The 22,957-nt window shown below is 35.2% G+C and overlaps 1 long non-coding RNA gene across 1 annotated transcript in view; it reads right to left on the bottom strand.

Moving 5' to 3' along the window:
• The window catches only part of LOC119561825, a 189,420-nt gene that overhangs the window by 1,558 nt on the left and 164,905 nt on the right, over nucleotides 1-22,957 (bottom strand). The window lies entirely within an intron of this gene.

The following is a 22,957-nucleotide window of genomic DNA, read 5'->3' as shown; positions in this document are numbered from 1 at the left end:
AAAGGGTATACTATAATCGTCGGAAAGTACATAACAGATAGAAGGAAGCGTTTCCTTAAAAAGTATGTATGTTTTTGATCAGGATCACTAGTCCATCTGACCGTCCGACCGCATGGATGCTGAGATCTTGGAAACTGTAAAAGCTAGAAAGTTGGGATTTGTCATGAGCTTCATGCGCAGCGCATGTCATACCCACTCTAACGCCCATAAACGCCCATAACGCTAGAGCCCGTCTAGCACCCGCATTACTTAATATATTAAAAGAGATATTGTTTTGATTATTAATGTCAATCTACATGCAAAATATGTGTCTCTTTGGACCATTCATTATAAAGTTATAAGCGACTAAAGTGTGCAGTCTTGGGAACAGACGCTTTGCTATTTGTATATCTCCATCTTCTTCGCACACCCCCAAGCTAAGTAACAGGTATTTTTTAAACGATGGCATCGACTTTAGCGTTCTCCCTTGTATAGCATTGTTTATTATTAACGCCCATAAACGTCCATAACGCTTGAGCTCGTCTCGCACCCACATTTTTATATATATTTTTATAGAGACTATTTTTTTATTATTAATGTCAATCTACATGCCAAAGATGTTTTTGTTCGGATCATTCATTAAAAAGCAGGGTTCGAAAATACCTGTTATTTTTGTTTTTTCAAACAAAAAAATCACTAACAAGGGAAAATCCTAAAAAAAAAATCCAACTACACCACTGACATTATTAAACATTGTATTTTACATAACCGCAATGATTTTTATTTTTCTGAGTTTTATTTAAAACTCATGAAATAACCGTTAATTGGTGAGTTTTATATTAAACTTGACAAATAAAACTTATTTTCTGAGTTTTACTTTCCGCTTGAAAAATAACAGGTATTCTTGGAGTTTTATATAAAAATCAAATAATAAAACATGTTCTCTGAGTTTTATTATTTAGATCAAACATAAAACTCAAAATCATATTGTGGCGGTTCCGTGGTTCATAGAAATGTGATTAAAAATTTAAAATACTAAATGCGCGAGAGAGGTCGATGGAGACAGCTCAACCAGCGAGCAAGAAGGCCAGAGTAACCAACCGCGGTACATGGTCGAGGTGCAGCTGCGCATCTATGCACAGATAAGCTAGCGGCAGACAACCTGGCTGCCTGTGCGTCGTACGCATGAGGAGGCCACCCTCACCGGCTACGTGTCAACCGACTCAGAGCGTACTGCTTTTGTCGCTCACTGAGCCCCCCATTATAGTCGAAGATAGCTATGGTCACATGGAAAAAAAGGAAGTGATCACGCCCAAGGCAAAGATAGAGGCCAAATTCATGAGAATTCTAAGGACGGATAGGATTCGTGTAAGTTAAACCTGTGTTTGACATTATTAAATTAAATTTTTAGCAAAGATTGCGTAACCTAATGCTACCGTAATAAAAAACAGCATTCCCACGAATTTGTTCAATGCTTATTTTTTTGCGACTTATCTATCCATTTTATTTCGGACAAAGAGCTAATGGGATGGCTCGGAGGGCGCCGAGCTGAAGGCTACCGAACGGGTCGCAGGTTGCGGATAGCGAGCCCCCTGGTTCTCCAGGGTAGCTACGAATAAGCGTGGAAGTTGGACACGGCCCGGCTGCCGCCAAGCCCCCAACACGAAGCGTAAATAAGTAGCCCCGGACGTCGCGCTTGTGCTGCCGCCTCCGACAAATATCTCACACATACCACCCTTCCCACACTCTTTGAACCTACCTCCTCCCTACCCACAGAACTCATCTTACCCCGCGCTGGACTAAGGTGCCACTCGTACCGTGCCGAAAGTCAATCTGGCTGGGAGCCCGAGTTATCAAAAAACCCAGTCTCAAACGGTGAGCTCAGGCAAGTGGCGACCGCCTGTTCTAAGTCAGCCTTACCCGGGTACAGCGGATCTCTGCCCGGGTGGACCTGTCCCTTCTCCGCAGCTCGTGGGAATTAACATGGAAAAGTCAATAAATAAAAACAACATAACAGGCAACAACACCAAAAAAGAGCCCGACACTCTCAAAAAGTCGGAAGTCGTAACCAACGACGATAGAAGAGCAAGATCACGGCTCCGACTACCCCAGTCCATGTGACGTCTACCCCTGCCAAGGCCAGCGAACAACGCAGCCGGCTAAGCCCAACTCGCCACAACGACAAGCCCAAGCCTCCCACCAGCGTAGGTGTGGCTAACCAGCTACTCCAACCTGAGGGGATCGCCAAAGCCGGTCTCGTGGGGAGTACCAGGGCAAAGGAGTTCAAGAGGATACCACCTAACCAGGCAGGACCTCTTGAACGAAAAAAAGCTTTTCGGATCCTCAAACGGCTGGCCACCAACCCCATACGTGAGGATCAGGCGTCAAAATTGGATTACCTAAAAACCCAAGAGGACATAGCCTGGGCAAAGGCGGTAATCCCAGACTTTGACATCGCTATGACCACCATCAGCAACAAGCGAGAGAGGTCGATGGAGACAGCTCAACCAGCGAGCAAGAAGGCCAGAGTAACCAACCGCGGCACATGGTCGAGATCCTTTGCTGAAGTTGTAAAGGATCGGAAGATCATTGGAGTCATCGACCAGAGCGATGAAGGCGGAAGGATCCCAGGGATCCAATGGGGTCCGGTTAGATGGGCCCTTGCGTCAGTGGCCTTAAAAGTGCTGGACGAGAACCCAGGTCCGCCACCCGATTGCACAGATGCAGGGTTGTACGAGGGCAACGTTAAGATGATCGCCTGTGAAGACGAGAGATTGGCAGCACTTTACATGGCTGCCATTAACAAAGTCGGCGAGGTCTACCCCGGGGCCAAGCTGGCAGTTTGCGAGGATGCAGACATCCCGTCTTGACCGAGGCGAGGGTGTGGCTGCCGTCGGAACCCTCGGAACCAGAGGCTATACTCAGCCTGCTGACCAGTTTCAACAAGAAGCTTCCAACAGACGGTTGGAAGGTGGTCAAGGTGGAGACAACCGAGCGCGTCACCATGAACGTGGTAATCCTCCTGAACCAGGCCTGCTTGGAACCCCTTGCGGCGCAACAGAACCGGGTTGAATTATGGGTTCGACAAGGTGCAGCTTCGCATCACGGAAAAGCTAGCGGCAGACAACCTAGCTGCATGCGCATCGTATGAGCCCCGAGTGACGACGAAAATGAACACGAGGAGGCCACCCATACAGGGTACGTGTCAACTGACTCAGAGCTCACTGAAAGCCTGAAGCAGCTGCGCACTCAGGACATAACCCGACCAGGGCGCACTGTTCTCCAGCACATAGCGGAGGAAGCGGAGGGTACCCAGCCCGACCTCGGTCCCAAAGATGGTGCAGTTTCTGCAGATTAACCTGCACCACAGCAAGGCAGCATCAGCTGCCCTCCTCATTCGTAGTCCTCATTCAAGAGCCATGGATTGTTGCTAACAACATCTGTGGCTTATTAACCGCCCTATACAAGCTATTTTACACCAAGGATAAGGGTAAAACCAGAACCTGCATTCTTACAAAGACACACTTTAACACATTTCTTATTCCACAGTTTAGCGAAGGCCACCTCACCACGGTCAGACTGGAGCTAAACGAACACACTCATCACACCATAGCATCATTCTATCTGCCTCACGACTACGAAGGGCCACTACCAAACACCACTACACAACAACTCATACATACACACTCATCTAAGGAACTCATCCTGGGTGGGGACGCTAACTCACACCACACACAATGGGGAAGTACAAACACAAACGAAAGGGGTGAGTTACTCTACGACTATCTCCTTCAATCAAATCTATTCATCTGCATTAAAGGTAATGACCCAACTTTCATCACTAGAAATAGCAGGGAAGTCTTAGACCACACTAATATCTGATCCCCTACTTAACCAGCTAGAAGAACCTTCCAGGTGGGGATCGAGCACTAATTCTCAGACCACCGATACATAGAATTTACAATAACTCTAGACTGTCCTCCCACCGAGATCATTACTAATCTAAGATTAACCAACTGGAGATAATACTAAAATCTCCTCAACAGGAACCTACACGCTCCACCGACGCACATACGAAACGGCCAAGAATTAGATAACCTAGGTTTCGCTTTGGGGACCTGTTGTTTACGTTAGCGGACTCAGGGCTCGCTTGGGACTCCGATGTTTACAATATCGGTTTGGATGTTTACAGCATCCGTTTGATTTTGGTTGCGTGAAATTGATCTGGGTGGGAATGATTCGGTGGCCTGGTTGACAGAAATAGCTGACCACGGATTTATCTCGGGTCTGTCAGAGTTATTTGGAAATTAGCTCTCGGCTCAAAGTTGTTTATAAATTGGGTAAGAGCCCCTAAATAATTTGTCATATAACTCCCCCCATTCTAAATTGAATCGTCCCGATTCAGTGGAACTGATGGGTATATTGAATGTAATTGATTGGTTAATTCGACAATGATATTTTCTTCTAGGGTATTTTCATTGTCGGGTATATTATTTATTTCATTATCGGAAATATTGTTTTCTGGTTCAATTTCTATATGAATTTGCCATGGTTTGAATATTAAACATTTTCTGAATTCGATTATAATCATAATAATTAAATATATAAATGTGAATATGATCAATATTAACGTAACTGGTATTTGAGTTTGTTTAATTTGAATAAATGGATTTTGTATGTTAATATTATCAAATGTGAGTTCCGAATCATTAGATATAATATATTCGGATACTAAAAAATCTGTATATTTTCGAGCTGTGATGTATTCCAATATCTAGTTGTCTACATTGGTGTAGGAAATATTATTAATTGTATTGGTGCCATTAAAAGTTATTAAATATGACCCATTTAAATGAGTGTCATTAACTGTATTTGCTCCATTTACAAAAATGGCTACATCTTGGATTACATCTACATTTTTATTTTTTTCTCGGATTTTGTTACAAAATTATTTTTCTCCATTTAAGAAACAAGAACCTTCTGGGTTAAGTGTGCAATAATTATTAAATATTTCTGTTTTAAAATTAGACATTACAAAGTACTTATTTCTACATTTTGCGACGTGATTATCAATTAATAATTTTCCATCCTTATGTGAAATGGATCTTGACATGTAAACGTCACAACGATCGGTAATAATAGGGTATTTTATGTAAATTATAATAAGATCTTGATGCAAAGCGATTTTAAACTCAGATATATCTAAAAGGTCTGTTATAACTACAGGTCTATCTTCGTGCTTAAAAATTACTTCTATATCATCATTGTTTAGAATTTTAGTATTAAATACATCAATTTTGTCAAGTGTAATTGTGTCCATTAAATTCATAAGATCGTAAGTAAGCAAGCGCAGGCGATATTTTCTGGAATTTCTTGATCTTTAAAGGCTGTTTTGAATTGTTCAGATAAAGATTTTATCTCTTTAAATATTTTAGAATTAATAACGAATTGATCGTTATTATTTTGTATTAAATCATAGATTTTATTTTGGACTGTTATGAAATCATCATGATCTGGTGTTCCCCCTATCCATTTCCAAATGGTGCCTATTTCATTAATGCCTCTTTTTGATCTACCGGGTATAATTTGAGAGATAAGTATTTTGATAATTTTTAAATCGTGGGATATTTCCCAAAGAAAATTCTTGCTGTCGTGACCCTTTAAAAATTCTGTTTCAAGATTTATTATTTCTTTATAAAGACTTATATTAGTTATATGAAATAAATCTGCGTATGATTCATAAGTAGGAACATCTTTGGTATCCTTGTAAAGAAGGAAATCATGGTTCGTGTAATCCATAATTTCGGATTTGGTTGTAGCTACCAGTAATAATAAGTACATTATTGAAATCATTATCTGTAATTTGAAACAAATTATTTAATATTATCTTTATGAATCGTACGGTTTCTGTTATTTATAATAACTTTATTGGGGAGATTTTCCTTAAATACTTGTTTTTTATTTTCGTAAACTACCTCTCCTACGTGATAATTCTTATTTTGTCTATCCTTATTGTGAAAATGCAACATTTTCTCTTGAGCTTGTTGCAATAATTTAGGAGTATCATGTTTGATGTTAGTAAATAATATATCAAAAGGTCGATGATTGGTTATTGAGTGAATTGTTAAATTGTATTTTTGTGCTGCTCTAATTATAATTTCGGAATAATCAATTAAATTAAGCTCATCTTTAATACAGCGAGCGATTTCTGTTAAGGTAGAGTGTGCTCTTTATATTTGTCCGTTGGACGTACTATGTCGAGGATCTGCGAAGAATAGAGATATCCCATTTCTTTGTGCAAAAGATTTAAATCGGGATGAAGAAAAACTTGGTTCGTTATCTATCATCAAAGATTTGGCTAATGGAAATTGTTGTAGAATTTCTGAAACTTTATTTTCTATATTTAGTTTATTAGGGATTTCTTTTACGACTAAGTATTTCGAATACGAATCTATACAAGTAATGAATATTAGATTTTGGGCGTAATATATGTCAAGATGCAAATTTGCACCTTCTCTTTCTGGAATAGGTGCTTGACCGATAGGAATCTGTACTGGGTGTCTGTTGAATTTGTTTTGATTGCAGATTGTGCAATTCTTTATAAACTCCTTAAGCTTTTTGTATAAATTGGGCCAATAATAAAGTCTAGTTATTTGTTTATAATTTTCATCAAGCCCTCTATGAGCTCTACAATGAGTTTCTGTGATAATAAGGGATCTGTCTTCAGCGTTCTCAACATCCTGGACAAATGTCTTAGTGTATAAAAATGTATTTATAAAATTGTCCTTAAGTGGTTTTTGAATTCTGTAAAAATCTTCTAGAGTACAGTGAACTCCTATTGTTATATTGGGTGGAATATATTCCCTTAAGATTGATACTAAATTTTCTGGAGTGTCATACTCTATTATATGTCTAGTATTTCCGAATACATTAATCGACTCATGTATTGTATACCTCCACGTTGCTATTAGCAATTTTTGCTTAAACTGGTTTAAGGGTTTCCGGGTTTCTTGTATAACATTCTCAAAACTACTCTCTGCTGAATGCTGAGTATTTTGATCTGAGACCGATTCATTACTTTCCGTTAAGTTATTAATTTGGATCCGTGATAAGGCGTCCGCAACAACATTTGTTGCGCCTGGCTTATAAATAATTTTGGGTGAATAGCTTTCAATAAAGGAATACCATCTTTTCATCTCAATATTTGGATTTTTTTGAGAAATGGAAAATGAAAGAGGTTGATGATCGGTATAGATCTCGATGTTGTAAACCCCATATAAGTAATTTCGAAGAATTTTAAAAGCCCATACAATGGCTAAAAGTTCCTTTTTATTTGTTGCATATAATTTTTCGGTTTGTGTCAGAGTTTTTGAAATAAATGTAATTGGTTTTCCTTCCTGAAAAAGAACAGCACCAATTGCTAAGTCAGATGCGTCAGTTGTTAGAGTAAATTTTTTTTATAGTCCGGTTGTACTAGTTCTACTTGTGCAATTAAATTTTCTTTGAGCTCTTTAAAAGCTCCTACAGCTGAATCATCAAACTATATTAAAGTTTTACGTGATGCCTTTTTTGATACTTTGCCGTTTTGGCCCTCTAAATATTTTGTTAAAGGTTTAGCTATCTTTGCGTAATTTTGCACAAATTTTCTGTTATATCCTGTAAGGCCTAGGAAGCTTCTAAGCTCTCGAATATTTTTAGGTATCGGATATTTTACAATTGTAGAAATTTTTTCGGGATCGGTTTTTATCACATTGTGAGAAACAACGTAACCGAGAAAATTGGTTTCTAATTTAAAGAACTTTGATTTTTCAATTAAAATTTTCATGTTTGCGTTCAGCAAAATTTTAATAATGAGAATTAAATCTTTGTAATGTTGTTCAATTGCTTTTGAAAATATAATGATGTCATCCATATAAACGTGACATTTTTTACCCACTTGTTCTCTTAAAATATCATCCATCGCTCGTTGGAATATTCTTGGAGCGTTGGTCAGACCGAAAGGCATTCTTAGGAATTCGTATTTCCCATTGTTTATTGAAAATGAGGTTTTCTGAATATCTGGTTCCTTCATGAGAATCTGATGAAATCCAGATTCCAAGACAATTGTTGAAAAGTATTTGGCTTTTCCAAGATTTGACAAAATCGCTGAAGGGTCCTGCATTGGATATCTATCAGGTATTGTATTTTCATTAAGTTTTTTATAATCAATTACGAGTCTGAGTTTTGGAGTTCCGTCTTTATTTAAACCTTTTTTTGGTACTACTAGTACTGGTGAATTATAAGGACTTCTACTTGGCCTTATAATTTCTTCTTTTAACATTCGACTTATTTCAGAATTTACAAAATCTGAAGCTGATAGAGCATAAGGGTAAAATGGAAATGTCCTAAATGGAATCTGCATATTTATTTTGGAATGCTCGTCATTGATAATATTTAATATTTCGTTCTCCAGATCTTTTTTTTGATCTGCAGACGATATTTTTATGTTGTTTATTCTTTGATTGTCGGATAGTTCAACGACGGCGTGTTCAGAATTTTTGAATTCCAAACTTTTATTTTTGACGGATTTCTCGACGACGGCGCGTTCAGGATTTTTAATTCCCAAACTTTTATTTTTGTCGGATATTTCAACGACGGCGTGTTCGGTATTTTTGAATTCCAAGCTTTTATTTTTGTCGGATTTTTCAACGACGGCGTGTTCAGGATTTGTATATCCCAAACTAGATTCGCTTTGATTACCCATTTCAGATTCGGATCTGATTTGAGCTTTTTCATCAAAGTATTTTTTTAATATAAATTCTTTTAATGGAAGAATGGTGTTTTCTTCTTTTAAAGAATGTTGGATTAATATGTTTCCGTTATCATATATTAATTTTTCTTCTATTTCATTATATTTAATTACTCCCTTAGCTGTATCAATTACCGCTCCTATTTTTATACCCTTGCAGAGGGTATATTGATTTTAGTCAGAAGTTTGCAACGCAGTGAAGGAGACGTTTCCGACCCCATAAAATATATATATTCTTGATCAGCATCACTAGACGAGTCGATCTAGCCATGTCCGTCTGTCCGTCTGTCCGTCCGTTTCTACGCAAACTAGTCTCTCAGTTTTAAAGCTATCGGGCTGAAACTTTTCCAAAAGTCTTATCTCTTTTGCAGGTAGTATATAAGTCGGAACCAGACGGATCGGACAACTATATCTTATAGCTCCCATAGGAATAATCGGAAAAAAAATGTTTAAAAATTATATCTTTAGTGTTTTTAAACATATTACCTCCTTTCCTTGGAAATAACATTTTTTAATTAGTTCTGAGTTTCGAATTAAATTTGATCAAAATCGGAAGACTATATCATATAGCTGCCATAGGAACGATCGTAAAATTGGTGGGAAAATAATATGAAACAAATTATAGCTTCGGTGTTCCTTAAGCCTAGTACTCACATCGACGAAAACCGCGAGCTAACCATAGGAGTGAGCGAGAGGCAAACAGGCGGCTAAAGCTTTTCTTCGGGTCTGTTTTTCAGCGCGGTACTCAGTTGAGCTAAGGAAATACCAGAAAAATACCAGATTTCGCGAGTGAATTTTCGATGAACGACGTTAGCCGCGGCCCAAAGAATAAGAAATTTAATCTTTGGCGGTGGTCGCGCAGAAGCGGTGGGGAATTTAAAAATTACAAATCGAAGAAAAACACCCAAAACGGCTAAAGGAGGTTAGTGCAGATGAAAAGGACGCCTTATTCAAGCTGTTACCCATTATTGTGGGACTTGACCGACAGGAAGCAATACCACAACGGGGCAAATCCGCAGAAAAGTAAGGTAAGGAACATGGGACATCGCTCGATCTCAGGCGAGCTCTCCATTGAGAACATCTCCTTCACCAGCTACTTGGCAGCTGGTGATGGAGCGTAGATAGAAGATGCGCCGGCTTCTATAGGGAGAAGGAAATAAGGTCACCCGCAAAGGGACAGCTGGAGGAGCCATCACCAGCCATTATTGGCCAGCTCGGAGCTGGACTACAGATGGCGCGGGAAAGATGGCGAAGCATCCGTGGGACGAAAAGGAAGCCTTAAACTTCAAATTTACATAAATAAAAACATTCGTTGAAAATTTCATTTATTTTTATTTTAATTTCTTTGTGCACCAGCTCTCTTCTTTTTTAAATTGCTCCAATTGATTTGTTTTCCGTTTGACAACAAGCCCAGCTGCTTGACAGTAAGACCATGCCACATGCATGGCGGGTGAACTTTAAAAACTTCGGTCACACTACAAAGAATACGATTTTTCGACTAGTGAAACTCTTAGCCGATCTGAGTACTAGGCTTTAACATATAACCTCCTACGCTTGGAAATAACATTTTTTAATTAGTTCTGAATTTCGAATTAAATTTTATCAAAATCGGACGACTATATCATATAGATGCCAAAGGAACGATCGTAAAATTGGAAATAAAATTTGTAATTAGTTCTGAATTTTGAATTTAATTTTATCAAAATCGGACGACTATATCATATAGCTGCCATAGGGACGATCGGAAAATTGGTGGGAAAATAATATGAAACAAATTATAGCTTCGGTGTTTTTTTTAACATAAAACCTCTTAAGCTTGGAAATGACATTTTTTTAAATTAGTTTTGAATTTCGAATTAAGTTTTATCAAAATCGGACGACTACATCATATAGCTGCTATAGGAACGATCGGAAAATTTGTGGGAAAATAATATGAAACAAATTATAGCTTCGGTGTTTTTTGATATTTTATCTTATACTATTGGAAATAACATTTTGTGTATTTTTAAGAATTTCGAATTATGTTTAATACAAATCGGACGACTCTAACATATAGCTGTCAAAGAAACGGTCAGCGAAATAATGAAATATTTATTATACCCTTGCATTTATTATTTTTATACCCTTGCAGTGGGTATATTGATTTCAGTCTGAAGTTTGCAACGCAGTGAAGGAGACGTTTCCGACCCCATAAAGTATATATATTCTTGATCAGCATGACTAGACGAGTCGATCTAGCCATGTCCGTCTGTCCGTCTGTCCGTCTGTCCGTCTGTCCGTCCGTTTCTACGCAAACTAGTCTCTCAGTTTTAAAGCTATCGGGCTGAAACTTTCCCAAAAGTCTTATATCTTTTGCAGGTAGTATATAAGTCGGAACCAGCCGGATCGGACAACCATATCTTATAGCTCCCATAGGAATAATCGGAAAAAAAAATTTAAAAAAATTATATCTTTGGTGTTCTTTAACATATTACCTCCTTTCCTTGGAAATAACATTTTTTAATTAGTTTTGAGTTTCGAAATAAATTTAATCAAAATCGGAAGACTATATCATATAGATGCCATAGGAACGATCGTAAAATTGGTGGGAAAATAGTATGAAACAAATTATAGCTTCGGTGTTCCTTAACATATAACCTTCTACGCTTGGAAATAACATTTTTTAATAAGTTCTGAATTTCGAATTTAATTTTATCAAAATCGGAAAACTATATCATATAGCTGCATTAGGAACGATCGTAAAATTGGTGGGAAAATAATATGAAACAAATTATAGCTTCGGTGTTCCTTAACATATAACCTCCTACGCTTGGAAATAACATTTTTTAATTAGTTCTGAATTTCGAATTTAATTTTATCAAAATCGGACGACTATATCATATAGCTGCCATAGGAACGATCGTAAAATCGGTGGGAAAATAATATGAAACAAATTATAGCTTCGGTGTCCCTTAACATATAACCTCCTACGCTTGGAAATAACATTTTTTAATTAGTTCTGAATTTCGAATTAAATTTTATCAAAATCGGACGACTATATCATATAGCTGCCATAGGAACAATCGTAAAATCGGTGGGAAAATAATATGAAAGAAATTATAACGGTGTTTTTAAACATAAAACCTCCTACGCTTGGAAATAACATTTTTTAATTCATTCTGACATTCGAATTTAATTTTATCAAAATCGGACGACTATATCATATAGCTGCCAAAGGAACGATCGTAAAATTGGAAATAAAATTTGTAATTAGTTCTGAATATAGAATTTAATTTTATCAAAATCGGACGACTATATCATATAGCTGCCTTAGGTACGATCGGAAAATTGTTGGGAAAATAATATGAAACAGATTATAGCTTCGGTGTTTTTTTTTAACATAAAACCTCTTAAGCTTGGAAATTACATTTTTTTTAATTAGTTTTGAATTTCGAATTAAGTTTTATCAAAGTCGGACGACTACATCATATAGCTGCTATAGAAACGATCGTAAAATTGGTGGGAAAATAATATGAAACAAATTATAGCTTCGGTGTTCCTTAACATATAACCTCCAACGCTTGGAAATAACATTTTTTAATAAGTTCTGTATTTCGAATTAAATTTTATCAAAATCGGAAGACTATATCATATAGCTGCCATAGGAACGATCGTAAAATTGGTGGGAAAATAATATGAAACAAATTATAGCTTCGGTGTTCCTTAAAATATAACCTCCTTCGCTTGGAAATAATATTTTTTAATTCATTCTGAATTTTGAGTTTAATTTTATCAAAATCGGAGGACTACATCATAAAGCTGCCAAAGGAACGATCGTAAAATTGGAAATAAAATTTTTTACTAGTTCTGAATTTTGAATTTAATTTTATCAAAATCGGACGACTATATCATATAGCTGCCATAGGGACGATCGGAAAATTGGTGGAAAAATAATATGAAACAAATTATAGCTTCGGTGCTTTTTTTTTAACATAAAACCTGTTAAGCTTGGAAATGACATTTTTATACCCTTGCAGAGGGTATAATGATTTCAGTCACAAGTTTGCAACGCAGTGAAGGAGACGTTTCCGACCCCATAAAGTATATATATTCTTGATCAGCATCACTAGACGAGTCGATCTAGCCATGTCCGTCTGTCCGTCCGTTTTTACGCAAACTAGTCTCTCAGTTTTAAAGCTATCGGGCTGAAACTTTCCCAAAAGTCTTATTTTTTTGCAGGTAGTATATAAGTTGGAACCAGCCGGGTCGGACAACTATATCTTATAGCTCCCATAGGAATAATCGGAAAAAAAATGTTAAAAAATTATATCTTTACTGCTTTTTAACATATTACCTCCTTTCTTTGGAAATAACATTTTTTAATTAGTTCTGAATTTCGAATTTAATTTTATCAAAATCGGAAGACTATATCATATAGCTGCTATAGGAACGATCGTAAAATTGGTGGGAAAATAATATGAAACAAATTATAGCTTCGGTGTTCCTTAACATATAACCTCCTACGCTTGGAAATAACATTTTTTAATTAGTTCTGAATTTTGAATTTAATTTTATCAAAATCGGACGACTATATCATATAGCTGCTATAGGAACGATCGTAAAATTGGTGGGAAAATAATATGAAACAAATTATAGCTTCGGTGTTCCTTAACATATAACCTCCTACGCTTGGAAATAACATTTTTTAATTAGTTCTGAATTTCGAATTTAATTTTACCAAAATCGGACGACAATATCATATAGCTGCCATAGGAACGATCGTAAAATTGGTGGGAAAATAATATGAAACAAATTATAGCTTCGGTGTTCCTTAACATATAACCTCCTACGCTTGGAAATAACATTTTTTAATTAGTTCTGAATTTCGAATTAAATTTTATCAAAATCGGACGACTATATCATATAGCTGCCATAGGAACGATCGTCAAATCGGTGGGAAAATAATATGAAACAAATTATAACTTCGGTGTTTTATAACATATAACCTCCTACGCTTGGAAATAACATTTTTTAGTTCATTCTGAATTTTGAGTTTAATTTTATCAAAATCGGAGGAATATATCATATAGCTGCCAAAGGAACGATCGTAAAATTGGAAATAAAATTTTTTATTAGTTCTGAATTTTGAATTTAATTTTATCAAAATCGGACGACTATATCATATAGCTGCCATAGGAACGATCGTAAAATCGGTGGGAAAATAATATGAAACAAATTATAGCTTCGGTGTCCCTTAACATATAACCTCCTACGCTTGGAAATAACATTTTTTAATTAGTTCTGAATTTCGAATTAAATTTTATCAAAATCGGACGACTATATCATATAGCTGCCATAGGAACAATCGTAAAATCGGTGGGAAAATAATATGAAAGAAATTATAACGGTGTTTTTAAACATAAAACCTCCTACGCTTGGAAATAACATTTTTTAATTCATTCTGACATTCGAATTTAATTTTATCAAAATCGGACGACTATATCATATAGCTGCCAAAGGAACGATCGTAAAATTGGAAATAAAATTTGTAATTAGTTCTGAATATAGAATTTAATTTTATCAAAATCGGACGACTATATCATATAGCTGCCTTAGGTACGATCGGAAAATTGTTGGGAAAATAATATGAAACAGATTATAGCTTCGGTGTTTTTTTTTAACATAAAACCTCTTAAGCTTGGAAATTACATTTTTTTTAATTAGTTTTGAATTTCGAATTAAGTTTTATCAAAGTCGGACGACTACATCATATAGCTGCTATAGAAACGATCGTAAAATTGGTGGGAAAATAATATGAAACAAATTATAGCTTCGGTGTTCCTTAACATATAACCTCCAACGCTTGGAAATAACATTTTTTAATAAGTTCTGTATTTCGAATTAAATTTTATCAAAATCGGAAGACTATATCATATAGCTGCCATAGGAACGATCGTAAAATTGGTGGGAAAATAATATGAAACAAATTATAGCTTCGGTGTTCCTTAAAATATAACCTCCTTCGCTTGGAAATAATATTTTTTAATTCATTCTGAATTTTGAGTTTAATTTTATTAAAATCGGAGGACTACATCATAAAGCTGCCAAAGGAACGATCGTAAAATTGGAAATAAAATTTTTTACTAGTTCTGAATTTTGAATTTAATTTTATCAAAATCGGACGACTATATCATATAGCTGCCATAGGGACGATCGGAAAATTGGTGGAAAAATAATATGAAACAAATTATAGCTTCGGTGCTTTTTTTTTAACATAAAACCTGTTAAGCTTGGAAATGACATTTTTATACCCTTGCAGAGGGTATAATGATTTCAGTCACAAGTTTGCAACGCAGTGAAGGAGACGTTTCCGACCCCATAAAGTATATATATTCTTGATCAGCATCACTAGACGAGTCGATCTAGCCATGTCCGTCTGTCCGTCCGTTTTTACGCAAACTAGTCTCTCAGTTTTAAAGCTATCGGGCTGAAACTTTCCCAAAAGTCTTATTTTTTTGCAGGTAGTATATAAGTTGGAACCAGCCGGGTCGGACAACTATATCTTATAGCTCCCATAGGAATAATCGGAAAAAAAATGTTAAAAAATTATATCTTTACTGCTTTTTAACATATTACCTCCTTTCTTTGGAAATAACATTTTTTAATTAGTTCTGAATTTCGAATTTAATTTTATCAAAATCGGAAGACTATATCATATAGCTGCTATAGGAACGATCGTAAAATTGGTGGGAAAATAATATGAAACAAATTATAGCTTCGGTGTTCCTTAACATATAACCTCCTACGCTTGGAAATAACATTTTTTAATTAGTTCTGAATTTTGAATTTAATTTTATCAAAATCGGACGACTATATCATATAGCTGCTATAGGAACGATCGTAAAATTGGTGGGAAAATAATATGAAACAAATTATAGCTTCGGTGTTCCTTAACATATAACCTCCTACGCTTGGAAATAACATTTTTTAATTAGTTCTGAATTTCGAATTTAATTTTACCAAAATCGGACGACAATATCATATAGCTGCCATAGGAACGATCGTAAAATTGGTGGGAAAATAATATGAAACAAATTATAGCTTCGGTGTTCCTTAACATATAACCTCCTACGCTTGGAAATAACATTTTTTAATTAGTTCTGAATTTCGAATTAAATTTTATCAAAATCGGACGACTATATCATATAGCTGCCATAGGAACGATCGTCAAATCGGTGGGAAAATAATATGAAACAAATTATAACTTCGGTGTTTTATAACATATAACCTCCTACGCTTGGAAATAACATTTTTTAGTTCATTCTGAATTTTGAGTTTAATTTTATCAAAATCGGAGGAATATATCATATAGCTGCCAAAGGAACGATCGTAAAATTGGAAATAAAATTTTTTATTAGTTCTGAATTTTGAATTTAATTTTATCAAAATCGGACGACTTTATCATATAGCTGCCATAGGGACGATCGGAAAATTGGTGGGAAAATAATATGAAACAAATTATAGCTTCGGTGTTTTTTTTTAACATAAAACCTTTTAAGCTTGGAAATGACATTTTTATACCCTTGCAGAGGGTATAATGATTTCAGTCAGAAGTTTGCAACGCAGTGAAGGAGACGTTTCCGAACCCATAAAGTATATATATTCTTGATCAGCATCTCTAGACGAGTCGATCTAGCCATGTCCGTCTGTCCGTCCGTTTCTACGCAAACTAGTCTTTCAGCTTTAAAGCTATCTGGCTGAAACTTTCCCAAAAGTCTTGTTTCTTTTGCAGGTAGTATATAAGTCGGAACCAGCCGGATCGGACAACTATATCTTATAGCTCCCATAGGAATAATCGAAAAAAAAAATTTTAAAAAAATTATATATTTGGTGTTTTTTAACTTTTTACCTCCTTTCCTTGGAAATAACATTTTTTAATTTGTTTTGAATTTTGAATTAAATTTTATCGAAATCGGACGACTATATCATATAGCTGCCATAAGAACGATCGGAAAATTGGTGGAAAAATAATAGGAAGCAAATTATAGATTCGGTGTTTTTCAACATATAACCTACAACGCTTGGAAATAACATTTTTTAATTAGTTCTGAATTTCGAATTTAATTTTATCAAAATCGGACGACTATATCATATAGCTGCCATAGGAACGATCGGAAAATTGGTAGGAAAATAATATGAAACAAATTATAGCTTCGGTGTTTTTTGACATATTATCTTATACTATTGGGAATATCATTTTTTGTGTTTTTAAATGTAATAAATATAGCTGCAAGGGTATATAAGCTTCGGCTTGCCGAAGCTAACTTCCTTTCTTGTTTTTAATTAGTTTTGAATTTCGAATTAAGTTTTATCAAAATCGGACGACTACATCATATAGCTGCTATAGGAACGATCGGAAAATTGGTGGGAAAATAATATGAAACAAATTATAGCTTCGGTGTTTTTTCATATATTATCTTATACTATTGGAAATAACATTTTGTGTATTTTTAAAAATTTCGAATTATGTTTAATACAAATCGGACGACTCTAACATATAGCTGTCAAAGAAACGGTCAGCGAAATAATTAAATATTTATTATACCCTTGCATTTATTATTTTTATACCCTTGCAGAGGGTATATTGATTTCAGTCAGAAGTTTGCAAAGCAGTGAAGGAGACGTTTCTGACCCCATAAAGTATATATATTCTTGATCAGCATGACTAGACGAGTCGATCTAGCCATGTCCGTCTGTCCGTCTGTCCGTCTGTCCGTCCGTTTCTACGCAAACTATTCTCTCAGTTTTAAAGCTATCGGGCTGAAACTTTCCCAAAAGTCTTATATCTTTTGCAGGTAGTATATAAGTCGGAACCAGCCGGATCGGACAACTATATCTTATAGCTCCCATAGGAAAATTCGAAAAAAAAAATTTTTAAAAAATTATATATTTGGTGTTTTTTAACTTATTACCTCCTTTCCTTGGAAATAACATTTTTTAATTTGTTTTGAATTTTGAATTAAATTTTATCGAAATCGGACGACTATATCATATAGCTGCCATAGGAACGATCGGAAAATTGGTGGAAAAATAATAGGAAGCAAATTATAGATTCGGTGTTTTTCAACATATAACCTACAACGCTTGGAAATAACATTTTTTAATTAGTTCTGAATTTCGAATTTAATTTTATCAAAATCGGACGACTATATCATATAGCTGCCATAGGAACGATCGGAAAATTGGTAGGAAAATAATATGAAACAAATTATAGCTTCGGTGTTTTTTGACATATAATCTTATACTATTGGGAATATCATTTTTTGTGTTTTTAAATTTAATAAATATAGCTGCAAGGGTTTATAAGCTTCGGCTTGCCGAAGCTAACTTCCTTTCTTGTTTTTAATTAGTTTTGAATTTCGAATTAAGTTTTATCAAAATCGGACGACTACATCATATAGCTGCTATAGGAACGATCGGAAAATTGGTGGGAAAATAATATGAAACAAATTATAGCTTCGGTGTTTTTTCATATATTATCTTATACTATTGGAAATAACATTTTGTGTATTTTTAAAAATTTTGAATTATGTTTTATACAAATCGGACGACTCTAACATATAGCTGTCAAAGAAACGGTCAGCGAAATAATTAAATATTTATTATACCCTTGCATTTATTATTTTTATACCCTTGCAGAGGGTATATTGATTTCAGTCAGAAGTTTGCAACGCAGTGAAGGAGACGTTTCTGACCCCATAAAGTATATATATTCTTGATCAGCATGACTAGACGAGTCGATCTAGCCATGTCCGTCTGTCCGTCCGTTTCTACGCAAACTATTCTCTCAGTTTTAAAGCTATCGGGCTGAAACTTTCCCAAAAGTCTTATATCTTTTGCAGGTAGTATATAAGTCGGAACCAGCCGGATCGGACAACTATATCTTATAGCTCCCATAGGAATAATCGAAAAAAAAAATTTAAAAAATATTATATATTTGGTGTTTTTTAACTTATTACCTCCTTTCCTTGGAAATAACATTTTTTAATTTGTTTTGAATTTTGAATTAAATTTTATCGAAATCGGACGACTATATCATATAGCTGCCATAGGAACGATCGGAAAATTGGTGGAAAAATAATAGGAAGCAAATTATAGATTCGGTGTTTTTCAACATATAACGTACAACGCTTGGAAATAACATTTTTTAATTAGTTCTGAATTTCGAATTTAATTTTATCAAAATCGGACGACTATATCATATAGCTGCCATAGGAACGATCGGAAAATTGGTAGGAAAATAATATGAAACAAATTATAGCTTCGGTGTTTTTTGACATATAATCTTATACTATTGGGAATATCATTTTTTGTGTTTTTAAATGTAATAAATATAGCTGCAAGGGTATATAAGCTTCGGCTTGCCGAAGCTAACTTCCTTTCTTGTTTTTAATTAGTTTTGAATTTCGAATTAAGTTTTATCAAAATCGGACGACTACATCATATAGCTGCTATAGGAACGATCGGAAAATTGGTGGGAAAATAATATGAAACAAATTATAGCTTCGATGTTTTTTCATATATTATCTTATACTATTGGAAATAACATTTTGTGTATTTTTAAAAATTTCGAATTATGTTTAATACAAATCGGACGACTCTAACATATAGCTGTCAAAGAAACGGTCAGCGAAATAATTAAATATTTATTATACCCTTGCATTTATTATTTTTATACCCTTGCAGAGGGTATATTGATTTCAGTCAGAAGTTTGCAACGCAGTGAAGGAGACGTTTCTGACCCCATAAAGTATATATATTCTTGATCAGAGTAGTAGATTAATACGGGAGCTGGCTCACTAGGTAATAAATCATGTCAAAAAAGGAGGTGGGGGTGACCCTAATTAGTCACGCATGGTTGCACACAGGTGTTCTAATGACCTAATTAGCATAATTAAGTCAAAAAGGGGGGTGTTGCTGACCCTAGTCAGATGAGCATGGTTGCACACAGGTCACTTAATGGGGTTAGAAAGTGGTGTGTAGGAGTGTGAGAGAGTGGTGTTTTGATATGTCTTGTTTTGTCTTGTCTTTTTCTCACGTTAAAGGTGCGTGTGTGATAGGGGTGTTTTGTCATGCGTGGGATTTTGTGGAGTGCAATGGTTGCACACAGGTCACTATGTTGCTTCTAACTTGGGTTAGAATGCGTTATGCGTGGGCGTTTTGTTGATTCAATTAGGGTTGTAGATGACACCTGGCTTGCGTGTGTGATAGGAGGTGTCTTGTCATGCGTGGGATTTTGTGGAGTGCAATGGTTGCACACAGGTCACTATGTTGCTTCTAACTTTGGTTAGAACGCGTTATGCGTGGGCGATTTGTTGAGTCAATTAGGGTTGTAGGTGAGACCTGGCTACGGTCTTGTGGTCAAAAGGTGTTGGTTTGAGGGATATTAGAGCGCATACTTTTGTGGTGTGAAACAAGCGTGAGTTCGGTAACCTCCCCCTCTTTAGCGAGCATTAGATGGGAAAGTGAGCGTGGGAGTGTAACAAAAACGTTGTTTTGTTATGCGTGGGCGTTTTGTTGATTCAATTAGGGTTGTAGGTGACACCTGTTAGTGTAACCTGCCTACGGTCTTGTGGTCAAAATGGTAACGGTGGTGGTGGTTCCTAACAGAACAAAACCAAATGAGATCGTTTATTTAGTCAAATACGTTTTTCTTTAATCATATTTGAAAATTTTTTCTCATGCGCTTACATGAGAGAGAAAACGGTTACCTTCTATGTTTTGAAAAAATGTATGTGTTAAGGAGAAATGTGGAAAGTAGTTCAGTTTTAGAAAACTATTCGTTTTACAAGGGGTGTTTTGTCATGCGTGAGATTTTGTGGAGTGCAATGGTTGCACACAGGTCACTATGTTGCTTCTAACTTGGGTTAGAACGCGTTATGCGTGGGCGTTTTGTTGAATCAATTAGGGTTGTAGGTGACACCTGGCTACGGTCTTGTGGTCAAAAGGTGCTGGTTTGAGAGATATTAGACCGCATACTTTTGTTGTGTGAAACAAGCGTGAGTTCGGTAACCTCTCCCCTCTTTAGCGAACATTAGATGGGAAAGTAAGCGTAGGAGTGTAAGAGGGATGGTGGTGGTGGCGGTGCTTGTGGTGGTGGTTCCTAACAGAAAATACACAAAAACAAATGAGATCGTTTGTTTGGTCAAATACGTTTTTCTTTAATCATATTTGAAAATTTATTCTCATGCGCTTATAGAAAGAGAAAACGGTTACCTTCTAAGTTTTCAAAAAATGTATGTGTTAAGGAGAAATGTGGAAAGTAGTTCAGTTTTAGAAAACTATTTGAGTTGAGCGAACCATCTAGAATCGTCGTGTGAACCCTCCGGTAATTCAAAGCTAAAGTAAAGTTGTGTTAACTTACGTTTCATTCGAATTCGATTTGTGCGAGATTATCAAATTGATAATAATTAAAATACTTTACCAAGTGTAAAGTAAAGTTGTGTGAACTGTGAACTACCCAGATTTGTGTTGTTTAAACTTATCAAATTGATAAAACATAAAATACTTTACAGTAAAAGTAAAGTATAACAAAGTGAAAAGTACAAGTAACAATACAATACTTCCAAAAAAAAGAAAAAAATCAAAACAAAAAAAAAATGAATAAGTATTGTCGAAAGTGCAACATTACCCTATCGGGTAACATTTCGTGGGCTCATCATCTGCGAACGGAGCAACACAAGAAGAATGTTGTTGAACCAGTGGATTCAAGGATAAAAAAAAATCAGTTCTGGATTTCAAGGAAGGATTGTTCACTACTTATATGAAAACACCAACAATGATGTAATTTATCCAACACAATTTATGGAGGAAGCAGGAGAAGCTTTTCTACCTCACTTGTATCCATTGTTGGAGAGTTATGCATCGGTGAAAATAAATTTTGAACTTTTTGGAGAGTACGGACTTTTGAAGGAAGAAAAGGAATGTATTGAAATAAAGTCATTTCAAAGTAAGATGACAATAATTAGTGCCTATTCGAACATTGAAAACGAATATAAGGAGCACATGGAAAAAATTTTGGCGAGGATGGAAGAATTCCAAGAAAGGGATAGTGGATGGACTTTGCTTCATCTCACTCGATTGGAGATGAATATTAATCAATATTCACCCTTAAGAGGATCATCTTATATAAAACTACCCTCTTGTTTAGAAGGAAAAAAAGCAATTATAAATGTGAAAAACACAAATGATGAATATTGTTTTAAATGGAGCTTAATCGCAGCATTAAGTAATCTAAATAAGAATGCAAACAGATGCACAACCTATAAAGTCAATATAAATGATGAAGTAATTCAAGTCAATGGGATCACACTAAATTTTACTGGATTACAATTTCCACTAAAGCCTGCGGATATATCGAAATTTATGGAAATAAATAAAGACATAAATATTACACTTTTTGGATTCGACGATGGAGTTATATTCGGGCCCATATTTTACTCTCCTGAAGTGAGGAGAAATCATATAAATATGTTGATACTGGAGGAAGGATGCAAAGCACACTATACTTGGATAAAAAATCTCTCAAAGTAAGTTGTTTTATCATTTTATCATTATTATATCTTTTACCTGTTTTTGTTTTTAAATTTCATAATATTTATTAGCTTTCATACTTAAAAAAATTTTTTTTTTTCTCGTGTTTATCTTTTTTTAGTTTGGTTTCCTCTCAAGTTTCGAGAGACAAATCTAAAAAATGGTTCTGCCAAATTTGCTTAAATTATTCATTAAGTGAAGATGCTGCCAACCGGCATTCAGAAGTCTGTGGGAAGAAAGTCTCACGTTTACCCAACATGAAGGATGCCACTTTACGGTATACAAATGTTCAAAAGGAAGTGATGGTCCCATTCACAGTTTACGCTGACTTTGAATGCATCCTTCAACCAATTAATAAAAACGAAACATTAAATTTAAATATTATAAATATACATAGACCTGTTTCATATGCATACTATATAAAGTGTGCACATGATAACAGTTTAGATAAGTTTGTTTTAGAAACTGTACTTAACTCGGGAATGAATTTCCTGTTATCACTCATAGAAAATTTAACTTTTATATATGAAAACTATATTTCAAAATCTGTTTCTTTAATAATGTCAGATGTTGAAGAAGATGATTTCCAAAAATCTAATAATTGCCATATATGCAACA

The sequence above is a fragment of the Drosophila subpulchrella genome, unplaced genomic scaffold, assembly GCF_014743375.2.
Source record: "Drosophila subpulchrella strain 33 F10 #4 breed RU33 unplaced genomic scaffold, RU_Dsub_v1.1 Primary Assembly Seq375, whole genome shotgun sequence".
In the NCBI taxonomy this organism is placed as follows: Eukaryota; Metazoa; Arthropoda; class Insecta; order Diptera; family Drosophilidae; genus Drosophila; species Drosophila subpulchrella.
The sequence above is the reverse complement of the archived record's forward strand: the minus strand, read 5'-3'. Positions and strand labels throughout refer to the sequence as shown.